The sequence below is a fragment of the Anas platyrhynchos genome, chromosome W (genome assembly GCF_047663525.1).
Source record: "Anas platyrhynchos isolate ZD024472 breed Pekin duck chromosome W, IASCAAS_PekinDuck_T2T, whole genome shotgun sequence".
Classification (NCBI taxonomy): domain Eukaryota; kingdom Metazoa; phylum Chordata; class Aves; order Anseriformes; family Anatidae; genus Anas; species Anas platyrhynchos.
This window is the reverse complement of record NC_092620.1, coordinates 14,807,076-14,833,140: the sequence shown is the minus strand read 5'-3', so window position 1 is coordinate 14,833,140 and position 26,065 is coordinate 14,807,076. Positions and strand designations below refer to the sequence as shown.

Here is a 26,065-nt window from a genome sequence, read left to right as displayed (position 1 = left end):
CACATATTCATTCTTAATCAATTGCTCTCTAATTTCTAATTCCAATGTTTCAGCTTGCTCTTTTCTGGATCCACGGGTATTCTACTATTAATGTTCAAAGCCTGACAGACCCCGTCCTCCGTGGATCAAAATACAGGGGGTCTTAAGGGTTCTTTTGGTCATTCTATCATAAAATACTGGATCATTTTCAATTTACTCTTTAATTTTCTGGGGCCCCTATTGTTCCAATTTCTAATAATTATTCATAATGGACTTTTTGGTCATATATCTGGTAATTTGCTCCCTTTCTGGTCCTTGGTCTTCGATTTTATCTGACCCATCCGGGAATTTTACTAGTGGCAATTCCCACAGCCCTTGGCTGCCCAGTGAGAGTGTCTTGCAGGGGGTTTAGGACCTATCACCCACCCACGTATCCCTCTTCTCACCAGTCCAGCCCCCCCGACAGGAGATTAGAACCAGTGAGAAAACAAAAAGACCTCCACGCTGACTTTAGAAGTCTCAGTTACACTCTCACACACAAAAACAGGCAACCGTACCCTTACCCAACCGGACGGTATCTTACGAATCAGTCGTCTTCGTCCAGACTCCAATCGGACGGTATCCACCAGCGTCTCTGCTGTCTTCGTCTGGGATCGAACCAGACGGTATCCAAACGACTGTCGTCTTCATCCGGTTTGATCCCGGACACCGGAATCCAACCGAACGGTATCCAAACGACTCTGTCGTCTTCGTCCGGATCTTCGCGCGCAGAATTACGGGCAAAAAACAGCCGGCAACAAGGGAGCTCAAAAAAATCAAATTCTTTGCTTACCTTTATTCAGGTTCAGGATGGCATTAGTCCCGATCTGACTCAAACAGGAGCCACCAAATGGTGGGGCGCCTCTCCTAGATTAAATCAGAATTCAGGAACTATAGCCATCCCGGACGAGCCCCCAAATTGTTATAAATGGCTCAGGATTCAAATTAGGATTAAATAAAAAATAGGATTTATTAAAAGAATATAAAGGAATAGAGGTAAGCAAACAGCGCTGGGTGCACCGGGAGTCTCCGCTCCACCAGGACGCACACCAGTTACATCAAGCAGCTGATTTTTATGCACCTAGACTAATACATATTCATTACTACTTCTAAAAAAAGAGATTATTAAAATTAGCTTCCGGGGTCCAGTTCCTCCTACTGGAGCATGCGCATCAGTCTCCTCTGGGGGTCTCTAGGGGTCTTTCATGCTGAAGGCTCGTAGTCTTCCTCTCACCCTTTGTACTTACTTGGCACTATTCCAAGTTTATGGAACACTCTCTGTACACTCTCCACAGGTCTTGTCTCCCAACCGTCCTTCAGCTTCTTTTTTCTTCCTCTTAATCTCTTGGCCCCCCTGGCCGGATACCAAGGATCTTCATAGTATCCCATAACAGTCACTAGTTGTTATCAGTTGTTCTGAAACTCCCAGACATCAAACACAAACAGCTTTCTTATTTGACGCTTCACGAGTAATTAAAACATTCTTCCCCAGCCATTCACAGACACATCTATAGCAGTGTTAAGTTAATCTCGAAGAAGACAGGAAAAAAGGCTGTAACTGTTAGAACTAGAAGTCAGGAATAACAAAAGCAAACAGGTTCATAAATTTAAGGAGTGTTTTCTGGAGACGTGATAAATTGACTGGAATGAGGGGGAGACTGGGACACACTGCATCTGTGGTTCAAGAACTAAATTGCCAGTGCAGGGCCCAGGCAGACAGGATTCAAACAGAATTATTCTTTATGGACACGAATTTATGGACACGAATTTATGGACACGAATTGGAATTGTTAAAACATTCCTCACATCCAGGAAAAGAAAAAAAATAAATAAACTGCTGCACAACATCAGCTGGAAGAGTGAGGAGCAAGAAACCTCCCCGCAGACACCAGTCAGTGCAGGAGGGGGAGGAGGCGCTCCAGGTGCCGGAGACGAAGCCCCCCTGTGGCCTGTGGAAAAGCCCATGGTGGAGTAGGTTGTCCCCCCCCCCTCAGCCCATGGTGTAACACGGTGGAGGAGATCTCCATGCTGCAGCCCGTGGACAGGAGCTCATGTGGGAACAGGTGATGGGGGGGGATCTGCTGCAAGATCTGGAGCAGCTCCCATAGAGCCACTTCCCTACGGAGAAACCCACACAGGACCAGCCAAGGAAGGATGGCACCCCACAAGTGGGACCCCACACCAGAGCAGGGGAGAGAGTGACCGTGAAGGAGCGGTGGTAACAAAGCACCACAGACTGACTGCAGCCCCCTCTCCCAGCCATCCCCGCGCCACTCAGGGTGGGGAAGAGGTGGAAGAGAGTGGATGGGGAAAGGTGCCCCCAGCTTGTTTCTTTGTTTCTCACTGCTCCAGACTGTCAGCAATAGGTAATAAATTTTATCAATCTCCCTACACTGTCTGTTGACAGTGACATGACATTGTCATGACAATAACTGTAGAGTGATCCCCATGTCCTTATATTCACATAACCTATTTGTCCTTGTCCCAGTAGAACCTCCCTAAGAGGATACACAGTTAGTGTTAGTACTGTTAGTATCAGGGAAGACAAAATTCTCAATATCTCTTCTAAATTGTTCTAATTCTTACCAGAACCTAGATTGCACTCTTTCTCTAGGGACAGTGTCAGTTGCAGTCCTTGTCTCCCTTCCTGCAGCAGCTGCTGCTGACACCGGTGCAATATTAGGATTATAGGGAACATAACTTGAGTCCTTCTCCGAAGAAGTCTTATTGTTTACATATAAATTTAAAGCCTGAATTTTCATCAGACCCGTATTTTGGCCAAAATACTGAAGTTCCTTTTATTGGCTCTTTAGGCCACACAATTACACAGTTGTGGTGGTTTTACTCAGGTGGGCGGCTGAGCTCCACCACAGCCACTCTCTCACTCCCCCTCCTCAAAGGGAAAGGGGGAGAAAATACCATGCAAAGGGCTCAAGGGTTGAGATAAGGATGGAGAGATCACTCAACAGTTATCGTGACGGACAAAACAGGGTAGGGAGATAGTAAGATTTATTGCCTATTACTAACAAGCTAGAGAAGTGAGAAACAAAGGAATGAAACCAAAAGCACCTTCCCCCCATCTACCCTCTTCCACCTCCTCCCCCCGAGCGGCGCAGGGGAACTAGGTAATGGGGGTTGTGGTCAGTCTATAGCACTTCGTCTCCGCCACTCCTTCTTGGTCACTCTCTGTTGAGGGATTTCTTGAAACAGCAAAAATCCCATGGCTTGCTGTAGCTGAGCAAACCAAGCTACCAGGGCAACTATGAGAAGTTCCCATGACAGTGTTCCCACATCGCCCAATTGAGGAATTCAGAAAAATATTGTTACCAGTAGCTGGCTTCAAGGACAAGGTCTATGTGACTGCTAATCACAAGGGGGTTGTTTTCTTGCAGGTGGGGTTGTTTTCTTATAGTTGTTTGTCTAAGTGCTTTTGACCAATAATCTTGTGTGAAACACTGTCCGCCCCTGTTAAGTTCTCTATAAAAGTTAGGCTATTCGGGCAATAAAATGGAGCATGATCTGACTCTACTGGTGTCTGTCGTGCTTTCGGCCGTGCTTCCTGCAACAACTCTCTGTCCCTGCTCCAACATGGGGTCCCTCCCACGGGGTGCAGTCCTTCCCAAAGTGATCCAGTATGGGCTTATCGCAGGCAGCAGCTCTTCAAGAACTGCTCCAGATAGGGGTCTGTACCGCAGGGTCCATCCATCAGGAACATGCTGCTCCAACCTGGGTCCCCCACGGGAAGCAGCTCCTGCCAGGTCACCTGCTCCTGCATGGTCTCCTCTCCACGGGCTACAGGTCTGGCCCGGAATCTGCTCCAGCAGGGGTCTTCCACAGGCTGCAGCTTCCGTCAGTGCAGGTCCACCTGCTCCACCATGGTCTCCTCCATGGGCTGCAGCGTGGAACCCTGCTCCATCATGGTACTCCATGGGCTGCAGGGGGACATCCTGCTTCACCATGGTCCTCACCACAGGCCACAGGGAACTTCTGCTACAGCACTTGGAGCATCTCTCCCCCTCCTTCTTCAATGACCTTTGCGCCTGCAAGGCTGTTTCTCACTCCTCTGTCTCTCCCAGCTGGTGTTCCCAAGCATTTTTTTTTCCCCCTGTGTTAAATATGCTCTCACAGAGGCACAAACAACATCACTTATTGGCTCGGTTCTGGCCAGCAGGGGGGCCCTTATCTAACATAGGTCAGCTTCTGGATTCTTCTCATGGAAGACACTACTATGGCCCCTCCTGCTACCAAAACCTTGCAACTTAAGCTCACTACAACAATATCTAACCACTGTTTTTTTTTTATCTTTTTTCCTTTTTTTTTTTTTTTTAAGGGTGTGCATATGTTTTTCCAGTTCCTTATCGTTCCCCCCAAAGGACTATCTTTAGGCACAATTATGGAACAGCACATTCTGCTGTTCTTTGGAGCCCTTATTCCCCACCTCTTCCTGAAGTGCTGCTGTGGACTTTACCACCCACAAGGTACCACATGCCTTCACCTAGGATAAGGATAGAGGTGGGGTGTACTGCCAAGCACCTTACCGTGCCCACGGTACTGTACACCTAAAGGCCCAATTCCTCAAGACTCTCATTCGTCTATCAGTTGCTTCATCTGTCTCCAGCCATGTCCCTTGCGGGACTACAGAACCACAGATTGGGACTCCATGCTTGCTTCTCACTAAAAGTGTGTCTCAGTCATACTCCACACAAGAGTCTCCCCAACCCCCCAAGTCAATATAGTAAAGCTTGTCTTACCTTGGTCCATGCATGGAATTACCAGATCTATTTCAGTAATTGTGCCTGTGCCTCTCTTCTCCCTAGTGCTTCACAGAACCTGTCTTCAGTTTAACAGTCTCAGTCCTATGCTGGATATCCTGAGACAAGCCACCACCCCCGACGGGACCGCTGAAATCAGCGGGGTGCACCTTCCTGTCAAGAAGGAAGCCATAGAGTTCTTGCTTCTTCCTGTAGCAAGAACTCTCTGGTAGGAGACAAGATCCTGGACGAGAAAAATCTCAATAATTTTCTTCAGACAGGTCCTTCTGTGAATCTATTTTATTTGCGATTTCAGTGGCAGGCATCCTGCAAGCAAGAGCACACAGCAAAAGTATATCATAACCTTATATTCCCTATTACTGGACACTTGATTCCTCCCATTTCCTCATTGGCTGAGTACTACAGTTTCACAAGCCACTCGACACTTATTACTATACCATACATGTACAATTTTATTTGACCAATTGTTAATTTCTCCTTTTCCTTTTTTTTCTTCTTCTCTCGTGACTAGAGAGCCCGTGATTTTTTGTTTTTACTGATGTCACATTGATTGTCCTGTTCTTCTTAACTATCCTCCTGATTCTGGGACAGTGGGACCTTTCCCTTATCTGCTTAACATACTCTCCACTGCTATGCCACTCTCATGCCTGCATAATCACTTTTGAGTATGCAAGGTTAGTGGAATTTTCCATTGCAAAAACACATTCTACTGCAAAAACACAACTTTGTTTCTCACATCGGCCCCCCCCCCACAGATTGGCTCCTTGAGGAGAAAAGGTAAAAGGTGTAATTATTACTAGTTTCCGAGATATGGTTTCCAAAATATGGTGATACTGAGCCAGTAGGACATATGTTTTTTTCCCTGATCGAATAATAGAACCAAATTCAAAATATTTTATGTTTAGTTAAATAGAAGGAAGACTAAAAACCTTGTATGTCTGGTACTACACTCCTACATGTCCTGGTTTCAGTTAGGACTTCAGTTAATTTTCCTCCTAGTAGCTGGTAGGGTGCTATGTTTTGGCTTAGAATGAGAAGAGTGCTGATAACATGCTGATGTTTTAATTGTTGCAGAGCAGTGCTTATACCAAGCCAAGGATGTTTCAGCTTCTTGCTCTGTCCTGCCAGTGGCAGGCTGGGCGTGTAGCAAGAGCAGGAAGGGGACAGACCCAGAACAGCTGACCCAAACTGGCCAAAGGGGTATTCCATACCATGTGACGTCATGCTAAACAATATATAGGGGTGGCAAGCCAGGGTGGGGGGGCCGGCTGCTCGGGGTTAGGCTGGGCATCAGTCAGCAAGTGGTGAGCAACATTGTGCATCACTTGTTTCATACACATTATTAGTAGTAGTACTATTATCATCATTATTGTTATTATTATTATTGTTGTTATTATTATTGTTATGATTATTTTCCTATCTTAATAAACTGTCTTTATCTCAACTCACAGGCTTCACTTTCCCGTTTCTCTCCCCCATCCCAGAGAGGGAGGGGAAAGGGTGAGCAAATCGCTGTGTGGTGTTTAGCTGCCAGCTGGGTTAAACCACAACAGTCTTTTTTGGCGCCCAACGTGGGGCCCGAAGGGTTGAGATAATGACAGATCTGACCAGAGTGTGTTAACCTAAATTGGTATAAGTATTAGACCTGCTTAATAGTTGCTTGTCATAACGCTGATTGCTTTAATCTCAAGTCTGCTGTGCCTGTTTTCCAAATTGAGTTTTATAGCACGTTACTTTCCGTATGTGCTCTCTGTCGTGCTGTTTATCCTTTCTGGGCCCTGGTTTCACAGAATCACAGAATTACAGAATTGTCTAGGTTGGAAGGGACCTCAAGGTCATTGAGTCCAACCTCTGACCTAACACTAACAAGTCCTCCACTAAACCATATCCTTAAGCTCTACATCTAAACATATTTAAAAGACCTCCAGGGATGGTGACTCAACCACTTCCCTGGGCAGCCTGTTCCAATGCCTCGCAACCCTCTCAGTAAAGAAGTTCTTCCTAACATCCAACCTAAAACACCCCTGGTGCAACTTTAGCCCATTCCCCCTCCTCGTCCTGCCAACAGGCAAGTGGGAGAATAGACCAACCCCCACCTCGCTACAGCCTCCTTTAAGGTACCTACAGAGAGCAATAAGATACCGACAGAAGACTCGGGCACATCCTGCAGCCCAAGACCTGAACGGCAGTGTGTTTCCCCAAGCCCTCCGTCTGAGTAGCCACATCAGTCTGTTCTCATATCTGGGATTGGCCCAACCCACATGCAACACCTTGCATTTATACCTGTTGAACCTCATTAGGTTCACATGGGCCCACTTCTCAAGCTTGTCCAAGTCCCACCAGCGACTGGTGCTGAGGCCTTACATTTCCTCCAGTAGCTGGCACCACAGGCCGGGGTGCCCTTCCCCAGCCTGAATCCAGTAGTTCGCACTGTAGTTCACTCACCCACAGGTCTCACTAGTAGCTGGCACTGAATCATTGCAGTTCATGTACACATGGGACAGAGAGTGCAAATACAGATAGTTAGGAAAAGGATTTAATGAGAAAAAGATATAAGATAGGACAGACTGTAGTGATCAGGTGCAAGGCTTAGCCAGACAAGTGTACTGATCAGTCCCATTTTGTACAGGACTGGCCTTTTTATATCCTTTTCTACCTATCCCCCACTTTTGTTCCTCCTGCTCCCCTTCCCCCTGCACCTCCCCCCCATGGGTTTACAGAGCTCTGCAGTTTCTGCACCCTGCCCCTTGGTTCACAATCTTATCAGTTGCAAGGTTCATCCTTCCTGGAAGTGGCGCCTGTAGCTTGTTACCCCACCAATTAGTATGCCTGGGAGATTTGCTTCTTGTCATTGTCTTCCTCCTTAGAAGTTCTCAATCAGATAACTCTGCTGGAATAAATATTCCTACATTCTTACATGCTCTTATAAATTAGTGCCTGACCAGATTTTGTTCCCATTACTTCCTCCCTTTCTTATTGTCCCTTGTTGCCTTGGAAAAGGCCCTTAACCAGATACCATTAAAGGAGCAGACATTGTCCTACATGCCATTACAAACTACAAATCACTGCTAACAAGTATACTATAATTAAAAAGGTAAGCATATATACAGATAACAAGCTATTACAGATATTACCAGGGAGCAGTAGATATTGTAGAAGCAGAAACAAGCATCCTGGGAAGAATGTAGGGAAACTGCCTGAGAGCGTAGGGATGGAATTGGGAAAGCTAAGGCACAGCTAAAGTTAAATTTGGCAAGGGAAGTGAAGAATAACAAAGGCTTCTACAGGTACATCAGTCAGAAAAAGAAGACAAAAGAAATTGTACCTCCTCTGATGAGTGAGATAGGAGACTTGGCTACAAATGACATGGAGAAGGCTGAGATACTCAACATTTTTGCCTTGGTCTTCACTGGCAATTGCTCTTACCCCATCTCCCAAGTCCCTGAATCTCAAGGCAGGGACTGGGGCAATGAAGTCCCACTCACCATAGGAGGAGACCATCTAAGGAACCTAAATGTGCACAAGTCCATGGGAACCGACAGGATGCATCTCAGGGTCCTGAGGGAACCGGCTGAGGTAGTTTCTAAGTCTCCATCATGTTTGAAAGGTCATGGCAGTTAAGCAAAGTCCCCCGTGACTGGAAAAGAAGGGAAACATCACACCATTTAAAAAAAAAAAAAAAGGTAAAAAAGATCATAGAATCATAGAATCATAGAATATCCCAAGTTAGAAGGGTTATCAAGCGTCATAAGGATCATCAAGTCCAACTCCTGGCACCTCACAGGTCTACCAAAAAATTCAGACCATGTGCCTAGGTGCATAGTCCAAACGCTTCTTAAACTCCGACAGGCTTGGTGCAGTGACTACTTCCCTGGGGAGCCTGTTCCAGTGCGCGACAACCCTCCTGGTGAAGAACTTCTTCCTGATGTCTAGCTTAAACCTCCCTTGCCTCAGCTTGACAACATTCCCGTGGGTCCTATCACTGGTGACTAAAGAGAACAGATCGGCGCCTTCCCCTCAACTCCCCCTCATGAGGAAGCTGTAGACCGCGATGAGGTCTCCCCTCAGCCTCCTCTTCTCCAGGCTGAATAGGCCAAGTGACCTCAGCCGCTCCTCATACGTCTTCCAATCTAGGCCCTTCACCATCTTTGTCGCCCTCCTCTGGACAATCTCCAACAGTTTAATGTCCTTTTTGTACTGTGGTGCCCAGAACTGCACACAGTACTCGAGGTGAGGCCACACCAGCGCAGAGTAGAGTGGGAAAATCACTTCCCTCAACCGACTAGCGATGCCGTGCTTGATGCATCCCAGGATACGGTTGGCCCTCCTGGCTTCCAGGGCACACTGCTGGCTCATATTCAACTTGCTGTCAAGCACAACCCCCAGATCCGTCTCTGCAGGGCTGCTCTCCAGCATCTCGTCGCCCAGTCTGTATGTATAGCCAGGGTTGCCCCGTCCCAGGTGCAGGACCCGGCACTTGCTCTTGTTAGACTTCATGCGGTTGGTGATTGCCCAGCTCTCCAATCTGCCCAGGTCTCTCTGTGAGGCTTTTCCACCCTCAACAGAGTCCACAACTCCTCCAAGTTTGGTGTCGTCGGCAGATTTGCTCAGAACACCTTCTAGTCCTACATCCAAATCATTTATAAAAACATTGAAGAGGACTGGCCTTAAAATGGAGCCTTGGGGGACCCCACTGGTGATCATCTGCCAGCCTGATGTAACCCCATTTACCATAACCCTTTGAGACCTACCCATCAGCCAATTACTCACCCCTCGTATGATGTTTTTGTTAAGTTGTACGCTGGACATCATGTCAGCTGTTTTCCCTTGATTGACTAGATGGGTGATCTTATCTTAAAAGGAAATCAGATATGTTAAGCAGAACCTACCCCTCATGAACCCATGTTGGCTGGGACCAATAACTGCATTGTCCCCCAGGTGCGCTTCAATAACTTCAAGAATTATCTTCTCCATAATTTTACCAGGCACTGACATGAGACTGACAGGCCTGTAATTGCTAGGGTCTTCTTTCTTGCCCTTCTTGAAAACTGGTACAACATTTGCCAGCTTGCAGTCTACTGAGACCTCTCCAGATTCCCAAGACCATTGAAAAATAATTGAGAGAGGTCCCGCGATGACATCAGCCAGCTCTCTAAGCACCCTGTGATGAATCCCATCTGGACCCATGGACTTGTATGGATCCAGGTGGAGCAGCAAATCATGCATACGTTCAGGGTTGGTTGGGAGTTTATCATTCCCACCGTCATGGTCCTCCAGCTCAGGGCACCCAAAGGGTCCCAAAGCCCATCATCAGTGTTGAAGATGGAGGCAAAGAAGGCATTGAACATCTCTTCTTTGCCTATGTCCTTGTCTGTGAGGAGACCTTCCCCATCAAGTAGCGGACCTATGTTTTCTTTGGTCCTTGTTTTTCTGTTCACATATCTAAAAAAACCTTTATTATTGTTTCCCACAGACTTGACCAGCTTCAACTCTAGTTGGGCTTTGGCCACACAAATTTTCTTCCTACAAACGCGAACAGCATCCCTGTATTCCTTCCTTGTCACCTGACCCTCCTTCCAGCAGCCGTACATTTTCTTTTTCTGTCTAAGCTCCAGAAGAGGACCCCTGGTCAGCCTTCTGCCCCGCCTGCTTGACTTTTTTGGAATTGCCTGATCTTGTGCTTTTAGGAGACAGTGCTTAAAGACTGACCAGCACTGATAGATGCCAATGCCTTCAAAAGCAGCTTCCCAGGGGACCTTGCTGACTAGTTCCCTGAGCAGCCTGAAGTCTGCTTTCCCCATATCCAGGGCTGAAGTTTTGGTGGCAGTTTTCCTTCTGTCACCATAAATTCTAAACTTAACCACTTCATGGTCATTATGACCGAGATGGCCGCCAGTTGCCACGTCTCCCACAAGACCCTCTCTGTTCTCCAGCAACAGGTCTAGGAGGGCACCTTTCCTAGTTGGCTCCCTTAGCATCTGCACCAAGAAGTTATCATCTAGGTGCTTTAGAAACCTCCTGGACTTGTTCATGTCAGCCGCGTGGTGATCCCAGTTGATGTCTGGAAAGTTGAAGTCCCCCATAAGGACAACAGGAGTTGATCTCGAGGCATCTCTTGGTTCCGCAAAGAATAATTCATCGGCATTGTCGTCCTGGCCAGGTGGTCTGTTTTGGGGATTCCCACACCAACATCCCCTTTATTTGTTCGTTCCTTAATTCTTACCCAGAGGCTCTCAACTTTGCCATCACCAACTTCCACACAGTCTAGCCCCTGCTTCACATACATCACCACCCCACCACCTTGCCTACCCTGCCTGTCCCTCCTGAGGTGCCTGTAACCATCTATTGCGACACACCAGCCACAGGACTCATCCCACCAGGTTTCACTTATGCCGATGATGTCATAGCTGTGGGACTGGGCCAAGACTTCTAGCTCATCCATTTTATTCCTCCTACTGTGTGCATTTTTGTAGAAGCACTTCACATGCACCTCCCTACACGCAGCACCTTGTGGAGCTGACCGAAGGACCTCACCGGCACACGGTCACTCTGATTCTAGTGCACCCTCCCTTAGCTTATCACTGGTGTGCCTGGTTTTATCCCTTTCCCCCTTCGACTCTAGTTTAAAGCCCTATCTATCAGCCCTGCCAATTCTTGAGCAAAAATCCTTACCCCTCTCTGAGAGAGACGCATCCCATCTGATGCTACCAGGCCCGGTGTCGCGTAGACCTTCCCGTGATCGAAGAACCCAAAGTTGTGCCGGTTGCACCAGTCCTAAAGCCACGTGTTAATGTGATGAGCCTGCTTGTCAGCATCAATCCCCCCTATCAGAAGGACAGAGGCAAACACAACCTGTGCCCCTGAACCTTTAAGTAGTCGCCCCAAAGCCATGAAGTCCCTTTTGATCACTCTCGGACTTCTCCTTGCTACCTCGTCATTACCAGCCTGAAAGACCAGTAGCGGGTAGTAGTCGGTGGGCTGTACCAGGTGCTTGACTTTTTTAGCAAAGTCTCTCACCCGAGTCCCGGGGAGGCAACAGACTTCCCTGTGGGTTGGGTCCGTTTGGCATATTGGGCCCTCTGTCCCTTTCAGAAGGGAGTCCCCCATGACAATAACCCTTCTATTTTTTTTGACAGATGATGTAGCAATGCGGGGGGTAGGCTGCCTTGCCTTAGGCACCCTCTTCAGCTGTGACGGGCTTTCGTCTACTTCATCATTCTGACTGTTGTATTCTAGACCCTCATACCTGTTATATAAGGGTAGATGGGAAGGTGAGGTGGGCAGGGACAGGGCTCGCCTACCACCCTGAACAGGAACCTGCCTCCATTCCCCGCCTTGGCCTAGGTCTCCTCCTGCTGCCTGGAGGGATGAGGGAACTTTTGCCTTCTGCGTGGCAGGAGACACTTGTGCTGTGGCAGGCTCATGAGTCTGTCTCAGAGAGGGCAGAGTACACCTCCACCAGTCAATTTCCCTCTCTGACTCCCTGATGCTCCTGAGCCTGCTCACCTCCTCCCAAAGCTCCGCTACCTGGCTGAGCAGCTCTTCAACCTGGGAACACCTCCTACAGGCATACCCCTCGCTGCTGCTGTCAGATACCGACAGGAGACTCGGGCACATCCTGCAGCCCAAGACCTGAACGGCAGTGTGTTTCCCTGAGCCCTCCGTCTGAGTAGCCACATCAGTGACTGTGGCTGGAGAGGCCGCAAGAGATGTGGAAGCCATGTTTTTCTGCCTGGTTGATACCATGGCCAGGCTCTTCGCAAGAAGGTTACAAGTACGGATGGGAAAGACCACAGTGGAGGAGCGGCGAGGGGCTCTCCGTGCTCGCCCTCCCTGCGTGAACTGCCCCGCCCTGCCCTTCTGATGCACTACACCCTGTTTGCCCGTCCTGGTACGCCTCGTCAGCCTCCCTCGCGAGGGCTTCCTCGAACAGCCTCGATGCCAAAAAAAAGCCCTGCCTGTCTCGATCCCCTGCTCTGCTACAGAATGCATGTGCCCCGGAGCCCATCGTCTTGGCAAGCGATCGGCTTGCCCAAATTGGCCCGAACTGTCCTCAGCCTCTCCTCATAGGACATGCCTTTCAGCTCTTTTACCAGCTTGGTTGCCCTCCTCTGGACATTTTCAATTGTCTTAGCATCCTATATTGTGGAGCCCAGAACTACACTCGATATTCAAGGTGAGGCTGCACCAATGCTAAATATAATGGGAGAATCACCTCTTTTGACTGTCTGGCTATGTTGTGTTTAATGTACCCTTAATGCTTTCTCTGCATTAATGAGGTAAAAAAAACAATACTTGAAAGTTAGGAATTACAGTATTTGAGGCAATACCCAGTAATCATATAGGTAGGTAACCATGAAGATTGCATGATAATGCACAAGGGAAACAAATTAAGATTAATTAAGATTGCTTACAGATGCAACTTTGACTCCCCCCTTTTTTTTCTAAAAATTGAGTACTGGGTTTTGCAACCTTAAGGCTCTTTAAATCTAGGTAATCATAGCTAATATTACTGTAAAACTGTTGGTTTAACCTTGGGAGGTGGCTAAGCCCTGCACAGCCTCTACCTCGTTCCCCCACGGTAGGATGGGGGGGAAATCGAAAAGTGAGAAAAAACATAGGATGAGAAATGCAGTTCAATAGGCTCAGGACAGAAGAGATGGTATGTTGCATGGAGTTATTGGGCACCAAAGCCAGCTCAGGTTGGGTCACTGCTGTACTTGCACTGCTTCTTGTGAAGCTCATCCTCTGTTGCTTTGAGCAGTTCCTGCTTTAGGATTTCCTATAACATACAACTCAAATCATGGGTTAAAACAATTTAAAGGTCTATCCATCACAATATCCACTCCTGATCCCTTCAGACCAGGCCATAGGGTTTAACGTTGCAATGAACTCCTCCCCTCACCCCTGGCCTGGCTAGCAGCAAGGGGTTCCTGCTATAGTACTTCCTATAACATGCAATTCAAATCGTGGTTTACAAAAGTTTAAAGGCATATCCATTATAGTCTCTACCCCTTGTGCTTTTGGACCAGGGCATAGGGTTTAACATTGTAATGAACTCCCCTTACCCCTGCTCCAGACTGAGCTTGTCTATGGGACACAGTGCATTAGAGGTGTACCTGCTCCAGGATGGCCTTATCCATGAGTCACAGTCCCTTCAGAGGTCTACCTGCTGCAGTGTGGACTTATCCAGAGACACAGTCACTTTAAGGTATACCTCTTCTGGCATGGCCTTTTCCATATGCCACAGTCCTTTTAGGGGTGCAGCTGCTGTGTCGTGGACTTATCCATGGTAACACTTTGAGGTGTTCTGGCATGACTTTATCCAAATGATGCAAGTTGTACTTGCTGTGGCATAGACTCTCCATGGCCACAGATGCTTTGAGGTGTACCCACTTCAGCATGGACTTATCAACAGCCACTGATGCTTCGGAGTGTACATGCTCCCATGTGGACTCATTCAGAGGTCACAGTCCCGCTGACTTGAGTTCAGTCTGGACTTCCAACCTGTCCAGTACAGCAGCACAGGAATAGCAGCAATACCCTGGCCATCTGCAAGCCCAGGCTCATAGCCATGACTGTTATCAAAATGTTCCCAGGAACAGCAGAGTGAGACAATATGGAGTACAGCAAATGGCAGAAGCAAAAGCAGCCACTAATCAGCCCTGGACTCTAATATACAGTAAGGCAAGCAAGTCCTGTGCAAGCACAGGAGCCTGCCAATTAGCAGTTAAGCCACTATAATATCTATAAATTCAGTCTATCACACTCCAATCAAATCTTATCTCAAACCCTTTGAGCCACACATTGGGCACAAGAAAAGACTGTTGTTTTTTGACCCCTGTGGGCAGCACCACACAGCTGCTTGCTCACTCCCCCACAGTGGGATGGGGGGAAGAGAATCAGAAGGGCAAGAGTGAGAAAACTCATAGGTTGAGATAAAGGAAGTTTAACAGGTAAAGCAAAAGCTGCACATGCAAACAAAGCAAAAGGAATTCATTCACTATTTATTGCTCTCTACAGCTACCTGAAAGGAAGTTGTGAGGAGCTGGGGGTCATCTGGGGGTCATCCTCTTCTCACAGATAACTAGTGATAGGACAAGAGGGAATGACCTCAAGTTGCACCGGGGGAGGTTCAGATTGGAAATTAGGAGAAATTTCTTCTCAGAAAGAGTAGTTAGGCATTGGAAGGGGTTGCCCAGGGAGATGGTGGAGTCACTGTCCCTGGGGGTGTTTAAGGAAAGGTTGGATGTGGTACTTAGGGACATGGTTTAGTGGGTAATATTGGCGGTAGGGGGACGGTTGGACCAGATAATCTTGGAGGTCTTTTCCAATCTTAATGATTCTATGATAATACTTAAAGGGGGCTTATAAGACAGATGGAGAGAGAATTTTAGACGGGACTGTGGTGGTAGGATAAGGGGTAATGGTTTTAAACTAAAAAATGGTAGATTTAGATTAGACATTAGGAAGAAATTATTTCCTATCAAGTTGGAGAGACACTGGAACAGGATGCCCATAAAACTTGTGGATGCTCCATCCCTGGAAGTGGTCAAAGTCATTTTGAATGGTGCTTTGAGCAACCTGATATAGTGAAAGATGTCCTTGCCCATGGCAGGGGGGGTGGAACTAGAGATTATTGTCACTGTTATTTAGATCAATTAAATACCACCACCTTTTGTCTATAATTTTGGACCAGGGGATAGACTGCAGGGTTCTGCGTACCATGGCCCCAATATCTTTCACAATAATGACAGACAGGCAGAAAGTCTGATCAAAACACAGTTCTCTCTTACTTTTCAGGGGAGTACTGTCACAGTCTAAAATTTTGCAGTGTCCGTATTGTTTAGATTAATAGCAGGATAATGCAAAGGGTCACGAATGCTGGCAGCTTCAAGACAGAGCTGAGCGTAATCACCAGGTTCAAACAGGTGCTGTAGAGTGATCAAAATTTTGCTCTACACCCCAAACAAATGTTTCACAAGCTTCATGTAGCAATATCTGATCTAAACTAACAAATCCGTATTCTTCTGCATATTGCCTAACTCCAAACCTCTAGATTGGCCATTCCTAATGCCTAACATGCTCCATGGAAGCCATGAGGCAGACTGCTGCTTCTTCTACCACCCGTACTACACTTGAGGGTGGTGGTAAAGCTGGCATTTCAAATGCCTCCTCAGAACTTGGGAGTGCAACAGACAGCCTCCCCAGGGAAACATCCTCATTGTGTTTCACAGCATCTTGTTCTGCAGGGGGCAGTAACTAGGAAGGCCCTTCAAGGGGATCATCATCAAACTTCATGGTAGATGTATTCACTGGCCCACCACATTCAGAAAAACAATTTGCATTTAAGGGTCCTTGTGGTCCCTGTAACCCCCTGTCAATAAGATGTTTGCAGTGACACAAAAATTGCTTAGTTTTTCTAATTAGCAATCTTCATTCTACCTGTTGTTTTTTTTTTTTTTTTCATTTTTTTTTTCTCTGCTTTGCTTGCTTGTAAGCTAAGGCATCAGAACTAACAGCCCCAGCAGCACTTTTATCACCACCATCCTGACTGCTACTCTTCTGTGCTTGAAAATCATGATGGTCTTCGAGAGCTAAAAACATTTGCTTACTGTTACATTCCCCTCCGCCCCACCAACTAGTTTATCTGTACTAAGTAATGGCCTTGTTTGTAACTGGGTGTTTTGCTTCAATGTCCTGTGAACAATAGCCACAGCCTTATGAGCACAACTAGCACTTGTATGACCACCCCCCTGATTTGCAATAGCCTCTGTCACAGTACCACTGTCAGCCCTTTTATCAACAGCATCCTGCTGGCTACTCCTCTCTACTAGATAATAGTCATGGTCTTTCAGCTCTGCAATACCCCCATTGCTCTTACTGATCCGCTTGCTCTTTCTGTAGTAGCTGTGGTCTCTAAGAGCATGGGGCTGTGGTCTGTTTCCCAAAGCCTGGGTCTTGCTGCTTTTGCAGGAGTCAGGATAGTTTAACAGGACAGTCGTGACTGCGTGCTTGGTCTTCTGCCTCTTATTTGCAGCATCGATCTAAGGACAAGGAAATACATATAGTACCAGCCTGCACCTCATAATGGTTTTACAGGTAAGCCTCCCCCCCCCCCGCCCCCAGTATTGGGAAAAGGAGTTCCCCCACCAGTACTCACCCTCTCTGGGGCACACTTACCTTGAAATCTAGTTGGCAGTTCACAGGCCCGTTGGCCAATTCTTCCTGTTTGTTTGGTCTTTTTTGGGATCTCCTTTGGGCCTTTTCTTTATTGTCCCCATGCACGTGTTCTTCTGAAGCTGTCATTTTATTCTGGTTTTCCATTTTTACAGACAGTGTTGCCTGTCTTGCATGCAAAGCCCAAAGTCTGCCCCAGTAATCTTGCATGGTCATCCTGTTGGGTCGGACCCAGATGTGGGGGCCTCTCAGCCCAGCTCACAGGACCAGTTTCTTCTTTGCATGTGACAGGATTTGTGCTAGGGACCCCTTGGTGGGTCTTGTAGGTGGGATTCATAGTCCTTGGGCATGTTCTGACTTGTCTATGCCTCCTCACCCTTTTGGTGTTCCCCCGTCCCTCCCCCCAACGTGTCAGGGCTTGTTCTGCAGCCTGTTAAAGTGGAGGACCCCAAACATGTTTTGCTTTTGTTTAACTATTTTCTATTCACACTTCAACTTTAATTATTCATTCAATTGTCTTATTAAAGTATATTTTTGTAATTATAAGTGGAATGTGAAAAAGTTTACTATTTGAAGTAAAATTGTCTAAGTGCTTCACAAAATTGAGATGAGGAAGAAAGGGAGGAGAACAAACACAGAAATTCTGATCAATCAGTGTTAATAAAGACAATGACCAGAAACAAGCATGGTCAGCTGCAGTAGCTGATAAGTAACTGATAAGTAACTCATGTGAGAATGTTTATTCCAGCGGGACTATTTAATTAAGGACTTCTAAATTGGGATGATAAGGAAAAAGGGAAACAATAAACAAACATACTTAGACATAGATCTGACAAAACAAATGATGACAAATGACGAAGACAGAGTCAAGAAACAAACTTCACCAGTCAATAACTGATTTGCTATCTAGCAATTACAGGTACCATTCCTAGGAAAGCCCAACCAGGACTTTGTATCTGATAAGATTGTAAAATGGGGGGGGGGGACGACTGGACTAGGAAGGGTTGAGGATTTGATACAAACCCTATACAAATCCATGAAGGGATTTGCAGGGCAAGGGGAGCAGGGAGGAACAAAGAGGGAGGTAGATAGAAAAGGAAATAAAGGGGGGCACTTAAGCATAAAACAGGGACAGTCTGTCTGAGCCCTGCACCTCAAGACTGCCATCTGTCCTATCTTTTTATATCTTCTGATTAAATCATTTTCTTAACTATCTCTCTGTGTTATCTGTAGGTTTGTGCCTGGTGTACCTGGCCAATAAGCACACAGTCAGAATCTACATGAGTGTAATTAATTAATTCTGCAGAATCAGGTGCTTGGCAAGCAAACCACTGACTTGAAGTGACTCGCAGAAAACTGACTCCACAATCAGTAAGATTGTAAAGTACGTATGTTTATTCAGCGCTGGGTGGCATGGGGGGTAATCCCACCAAAGTCGTGCGCACCTAACGCGGCAACTTGCTTTGGTTATATGCAGTAAAGAGTTACATATGCATGAAGTTTCCCAATACGTCTATACATATGCATAACCTGTCCCTGCTTAGTATTAAAATTAGCTCCAAGAAATCATTTCCATAAATTCCTCTTGTCTGCGCTTGCGCGGTGCCTTATGGTGGTGGGCGCTGAGGGTTGTGGGGATGAAGTAAGATGTCTTCATCAGGGCTGAACTTTTCACCTCATTTCTTTGTGCATGCTCTCTGAGCCCTTGGTCACAATCTGGGCCATAAGGTTGTTTTGATCTGGTTCTTGGGGTCCTAGAGGCTCCTGTTATTTCGAGACCTTGCATGTTTGACATTCTTTATCTTGTCCCTTTGTGAACAGTCCTCCTTATCTCTGAGCCCTTGGTCACAGTCCGAACCATGAGGTTGTTTTGATCTGGTTCTCAGGGTCCGAGAGGGGCTCCTGTTATCTGGAGGTCTAAGCGCAGCACAGGCACAGTACATCGCAAATGTAGCACATATTCATTCTTAATCAATCGCTCTCTAATTTCTAATCCCATGTATCAGAAGCACCATTATTTATACACAGATAACTTATGAAACTCTCTCTCTAGCTACTTCTGATTGGTTGTTTTAGCTCATCTAGCTTATCTGCTATTGAACATGCATGTTAAAGAGGAAGGGGGGGAGGATCAAATCTCACATTTATATACATTTCCATTTCGATGGGTGTGTTTTTAATATGCTAATGACCTTTAATGAGCAAAAGGTTACTATGGGTCAGTCTGGAATCTTCCTGCACCTGTTTTTCTCCTTGCTTTTTACCTTTCATCCCTTATCTCCCTTGCTTCTACTAGCTGAAGGCTACCAGTCTCCCTGATTTCTTTAAGGTTTCCTTATTTTCTCAGCTAAAGACTACACAAGGCAACAAGCCTCCCTATTTTCTTCAAGGTTTCCTTTTTTTCCCCAGCTGAAGACTACATTCTCACAGAGGCACAAACAGCATCTCTTATTGGCTTGGCTTTGGGCAGTGACGGGTCCCTTTGGAGCCATCTGAAACTGGCCCTTATCTAACATGGGGTAGCTGCTGGATTCTTCTCACAGAAGCCACCCCTGAAGCCCCCCTGCTACCAAAACCTTGCCACGTAAACCCACTACAGTGGCATCCACAACCTCTCTGGGCAACCTGTTCCAGTGCCTCACCACGCTCTGAGTGAAGAATTTCCTCCTAACCTCTAATCAAAATCTCCCCTCTTTTAGTTTAAAACCATTCCCCCTTGTCCTGTCATCATCTGATTGAGCAAAGAGTCGCTCTCCATCTTTTTTATAAGTCCCCTTTAAGTACTGAAAGGTCATGATTAGATCACCCTGGAGCCTTCCCTTCTTTAGGCTAAACATCCCCAGCTCTCTTAGCCTTTCTTTGTAGGAGAAGTGCTCCAGCCCTCTGATCATCTTCATGGACCTCCTCTGGAGCTGTTCTAATAGATCAACATCCTTCTTGTTCTGGGGGCCCCAGACCTGGACTCAATAGTCCAAGTAGGGCCTCACAAGGTCACCTGAAATTTCCCAACTTTAACTTGCTAGTTTAAGTTCTGTAAGTAACAGAGTTTGAAGCGTTAGTGTAAAGAAAGCATGCATAACCATCACTTGCATAATTCTGACTCATTATTTAAAATATTTAGCAATGACTTGGAAATTCCTATATGGTACACTTCTGTTGCTGTTACCTCCTCTGCCACCTGTGAACCCAGGGTCACAAAGGGTAGAAATTTTAACACAAAGCCTTAGTCTGTGATGACTGATCATTAAAAGCAAGAGTAGTTTTGCTATTCTTTTAGTGGAACAGAATTTCTTTACCTCAGAGGTATTCTATTCACTTCCTCTCTTTATCCCTGTCTCTCATTTTCATAAAAAAATACTTCCAAGGGAACAAAGAAAGCTAATAACATACTACACTCACATTCCAGATGACAATTTTCAGTAATCTTGTTATGACATCATAGGAATAACTTAAATGTGGTGGGACAATTCACAACTGGAAGATCGCAATGGAAGGTTACAAGCTATATTGAAAAGATAGATGGGAAAGGAGGAGGGTTCATGCTCTATGTAAAGAAGAGGAGGAGGGTTCATGCTCTATGTAAAGGAGAACCTTGAATGTATCGAAGTTAACTACAGTGACTGTGAAAACCCTATTGAATCAATATCTGGATCAAGATTAAAGGGGTCATCTCCAAGGCGGATCTTACATTAGGCATCTGTTACTGACCTCCTAATCAAGACAATAAGGCCAACAAAGCCTTATTTAGGTTACTTAAGCAAGCTTCAGACCAACAGAATCTGGTTCTTATTGGTGACTACAACTTCCTGGACATTTGTTGGAAGAAGAATACAGCAGTGCACAAGTGCAGTTCTATAATGCATAAAAGACTGCTTCCTGGCATAAATGTTAGATGTGCCCACTAGGAATGAGGCACTGCTGGACTTACTATTCACTAAGAAATCTTGCATGATAATATAACTGTTAATGATAGCCTTGGTTACAGTGACTACAATATTGTGGAATTTAAGATTCCGCTGAGCCTGCTGACGTTTGGTAGTAAGACAAAGATTTTAGATTTTTAGCTCATCAAACTTCAACATGCTCAGAGCTGATTTAAGAGGGATTCAATGGGACGCATCCATGGAGGATAAAGGAGCTTGTGAGTGTTGAGAGTTTTTCAAGAATACACTCCTGGAAGCACAAGAACAGTCCATCAATTTTAAAGGAAAGGGAAGTGGGCAAAGCAAGAGGCCACCTTGGCCAAACTGCAACCTTCTGGGGCTGCTCAAAAGTGAAAAAGAAGCATATCAGAGATGGAAAAGTGGACAAATGCCCATTGAGAACTATAAGAACATTGCTAAGGCATGCACAGATGTTGAGGGATTTCTTGAAACAGCAAAAATCCCATGGCTTGCTGTAGCTGAGCAAACCAAGCTACCAGGGCAACTATGAGAAGTTCCCATGACAGTGTTCCCACATCGCCCAATTGAGGAACTCAGAAAAATATTGTTACCAGTAGCTGGCTTCAAGGACAAGGTCTATGTGACTGCTAATCACAAGGGGGTTGTTTTCTTGCAGGTGGGGTTGTTTTCTTGCAGTTGTTTGTCTGAGTGCTTTTGACCAATAATCTTGTGTGAAACACTGTCCACCCCTGTTAAGTTCTCTATAAAAGTTAGGCTATTCGGGCAATAAAATGGAGCATGATCTGACTCTACTGTGTATCTGTCGTGCTTTCGACCGTGCTTCCTGCAACATATGGCGCCCGAACAGGCTGAGACCTGAACAGGACCCGAACAGGACATCACAGCTTCGCCGGGACAAACATCGCAGCGCAGCGGGACACCAGCAGCACCGGCACATCGGAACGCAGGGGGACCAGGAAACCAGCGGCACCGGGACCGGCGGCGCCGGGACCAGCGGCGCCGCGATCTCGCCGCGCCGTCGGGACTTCGGAGCGCCCATCCGACCGGCGCTTGAGCAGACCGGACACCGGCCCGGAAACACGGTACACAGGCCTCACGGTGAGACGCGGTACTCCCGCTGAGAGACGCGGAAAACGGTGGGAAACGGGGTTTTGCGGCGGGACGTGGAATTGCGGAGGGTCGCGGGAAATAGAGTTGCGGCGGGACGTGGAATTGCGGAGGGCCGCGGGAAATAGAGTTGCGGCGGGACGTGGAATTGCGGAGGGCCGCGGGAAACGGAGTTGCGGCGGGACGTGGAATTGCGGAGGGCCGCGGGAAATTGACGTGATCACGGTGTGATGCGGGACATCCGAGATCGAGCTGCTACGGGAGACCAGAGGCATCAGTGGACAACGGCAGCCGACCCTCACCGTGTGGCGAGTCGGCACAGAGCAGAGGGGCGGACATCAGGACCCTGCAGCCTGTCTGACGTAACCATGGAGGCAGCGGCGGCTGTGCTGCTTCTCTTTGGCATTCTTTTTATAAGAGGTTTATCTTGCAATGCAAAAAAGACTATTCGTCCCCAGATCGGTGTTATAACTATGTTTCTGGATAACATTCCGTGGGGTTGCCTCAGTCTACGGACTATTAGTGACAATTTAGCTCTATTGCGGGGCAGGAGTGCAGAGACGCGGATTACACTGCCAAATGACCACCGGCAGGCTCGTTCACAAACAGGTTCTAAGGTTGCAGCTGGCACTGCTTGCAGCCGTATAGCAGACGTTACACTCTCTTTCCTAACTAGTAATCATGTGTCTCATCCATTTGTGGTGAATGGTCAGTGGCAAAAAGAAAAGGGGGAGAGTAAGGTACGACAAAGACAGAAACGGTACCAGGAGGATGCCACTGACACTACTAGCACGGGTAATAGGAGTAGTATAAGTGACATAGGTGCAGGGCGGCGGCAGGCACTGCCGCGCTGTGGGGCATTCTGCCTGCTGCTCGCCCTCACCTGCCTGTGCACTGCTGCCGACAGGGCTAGAGCAAAATGTGAAGACTGCTCAGACGGCAGTGATGAGAGTGCTTGTGTGAAGAAGACGTGTGCTGAATCTGACTTTGTGTGTAACAGTGGTCAGTGTGTGCCAAACAGATGGTAGTGTGATGGGGATCCGGACTGTGAAAATGGGTCTGATGAGATTGCTGATCTGTGTTATATGAGAACATGCCAGGTAAATGAAATCAGCTGTGGTCCTCAGTCAACCCAGTGTATCCTGGTGTCGTGGAAATGTGATGGTGAAAAAGACTGTAACAGAGATCCTGATTGCAAGGATGGAAGTGATGAAATTAACTGCCCTTCTCGGACCTGCAGGCCAGACCAGTTCAGATGTGAAGATGGGAACTGTGTCCATGGGAGTAGGCAGTGCAGTGGTGTGAGAGACTGTCTGGATGGCACTGATGAAGCAAACTGTAACGATGTTATTCAGTGCTCAGGACCTGGCAAATTCAAGTGCAGAAGTGGAGAATGCATAGATACCAATAAAGTGTGTAACCAGCAGAGAGACTGCAAGGACTGGGGTGATGAGCCCCTGAAGGAATGCAACATAAATGAATGTGACTGTCCAGCTGGGTTTGACTTTGTAGAAAAGAGAAACTGTGGAATTGATGAATGTCAAAACCCTGGTATCTGTAGTCAAATCTGTATCAACCTGAAAGGTGGCTACAAATGTGAACGTAGCCGTGGCTATCAGATGAATCCTGCTACAGGAACTGGGAAAGGGCCATACCGGTACAAAAACACAAATAACACCTGTGATTACAATGACGCTGCTAAGCAGGGTTTAGGAGTTTATAGCACGGAGACAAGGGGTAACAACTACAGTGTTTGGAACAATTGTACAGCTTTGGCCTTACCTCCTGATGTGCTTCTGATTTGTGGGGATGGGGCCTGGCATGGTATCCCTGCAAATGCTGTCAGATGTCCATGTTACTTAGATAAACTCATTGTATTTGCTCCTAGCTTGCTACAGTTGCGTGAGATCACCAGACATAAATGGGCATTGCTTGCATCGGATTGCAATGATAATGTTGAATTGTGTGGGGTTGCAGCTAGAGCGGCATTAGCAATTTCAGTGCCTGGAGTGGCATCTGCGGCCGCACGTAACAACTTAGAAAAATTGGTATGCTGGGCCAAGAGGCAAGCCTATGCCACGACAGAGATACTTGAGGAGATGTTACCAGATCAAAATAGTCTGCGACATCTGCTTTTACAGGATCAAGCTGCTATTGACATCTTGCTTTTGGCTCAAAGGAATGGGTATGAGGACTTTAAGGGAATGTACTGTTTAAACCTTTCTGATCATAATGAGTCAATTCACAAATCCATTACTTTCCTGAAAGAGCACATGAGAAAGATTCAGTATGGTATCAATCCTTTCAATCAACGGTTCACTGACTTGTTTGAAACAAGGTGTAGATGGTTGCTGGGTTTAGTCACAAGGGAATTAAGGATTTGGTTTATGGTGGTGGTAATCATCGTTGTGTGTTGTAAGTATAGCTAAAGAGTCACTTGTAAAACTGCTGTGTCGGGCTTGGTTTGCTCAAAAGAAGAAGGGGGAATTGTTGAGGGATTTCTTGAAACAGCAAAAATCCCATGGCTTGCTGTAGCTGAGCAAACCAAGCTACCAGGGCAACTATGAGAAGTTCCCATGACAGTGTTCCCACATCGCCCAATTGAGGAATTCAGAAAAATATTGTTACCAGTAGCTGGCTTCAAGGACAAGGTCTATGTGACTGCTAATCACAAGGGGGTTGTTTTCTTGCAGGTGGGGTTGTTTTCTTGCAGTTGTTTGTCTGAGTGCTTTTGACCAATAATCTTGTGTGAAACACTGTCCACCCCTGTTAAGTTCTCTATAAAAGTTAGGCTATTCGGGCAATAAAATGGAGCATGATCTGACTCTACTGGTGTCTGTCGTGCTTTCGGCCGTGCTTCCTGCAACACACAGACACAGTTAGGAATGCAAAAGCCCAACTTGAACTGAAATTGATCCATGAAACTATAGGCCAATCAGTATTACTTCAATTCCTGTGAGAGTTATGGGACAAATCTTCCTGGGAACTATTACAAGTCAAATGAAGCAGATGATTGGGAAAAGCTAGCATGGATTCACCAAGGGCAAATCATGCTTGACAAGAACCACATGAAGTTCAATAAAGACAAATGTAAAGTCCTGCACCTGGGATGGCATACTCCAAGTGTGCAGTACAGACTGTGATCTGCCTGGCTAGGAAGCAGCTCTGGAGTAAGAGACTTGGGGGCTCAATGTATAATAATGTTATAAATGGCTCAGGATTCAAATTAGGATTAAATAAAAAAATAGGATTTATTAGAAGAATATAAAGGAATAGAGGTAAGGAAACAGCGCTGGGTGCACCGGGAGTCTCCGCTCCACCAGGGCGCACACCAGTTACATCAAGCAGCTGATTTTTATGCACCTAGACTAATACATATTCATTACTACTTCTAAAAAAATAGATTATTATAATTAGCTTCCGGGGTCCAGTCCCTCCTACTGGAGCATGCGCATCAGTCTCCTCTGGGGGTCTCTAGGGGTCTTTCATGCTGAAGGCTTGTAGTCTTCCTCTCACCTTTGTACTCACTCGGCACCATTCCAAGTTTATAGAACACTCTGCAGGTCTTGTCTCCCAGCCGTCCTTCAGCTTCTTTTTCCTTCCTCTTAATCTCTTGGCCCCCTGGCCAGATACCAAAGATCCACATAGTATCCCATAACAGTCACTAGTTGTTATCAGTTGTTCTGAAACTCCCAGACATCAAACACAAACAGCTTTCTTATTTGACGCTTCATGAGTAATTGAAACATTCTTCCCCAGCCATTCACAGACACATCTATAGCAATGTTAAGTTAATCTCGAAGAAGACAGGAAAAAAGGCTGTAACTGTTAGAAATAGAAGTCCGGAATAACAAAAGCAAACAGGTTCATAAATTTAAGGAGTGTTTTCTGAAGACGTGATAAATTGACTAGAATGAGGGGGAGACCGGGACACACTGCATCTGTGGTTCAAGAATTAAATTGCCAGTGCAGGACCCAGAGGCAGACAGGATTCAAACAGAGTTGTTCTTTATGGACACGAATTGTTAACACATTCCTCACAATAAGCTCATTATGAGTGAACAGCACTGCTGCAGCAAAAAA

The 26,065-nt window shown here is 46.5% G+C and overlaps 1 long non-coding RNA gene across 1 annotated transcript; it reads right to left on the bottom strand.

Annotated features, from left to right (window-relative positions):
• Positions 1 to 15,559: 15,559 nt before the first annotated feature.
• LOC119714316 (uncharacterized) lies at positions 15,560 to 17,387 on the bottom strand. The gene is made up of 2 exons (XR_011805631.1): positions 16,974 to 17,387; positions 15,560 to 16,837 (listed from the first exon to the last, which is right to left on the bottom strand). It is a non-coding gene; the product is annotated as an uncharacterized lncRNA (long non-coding RNA).
• Positions 17,388 to 26,065: the final 8,678 nt, after the last annotated feature.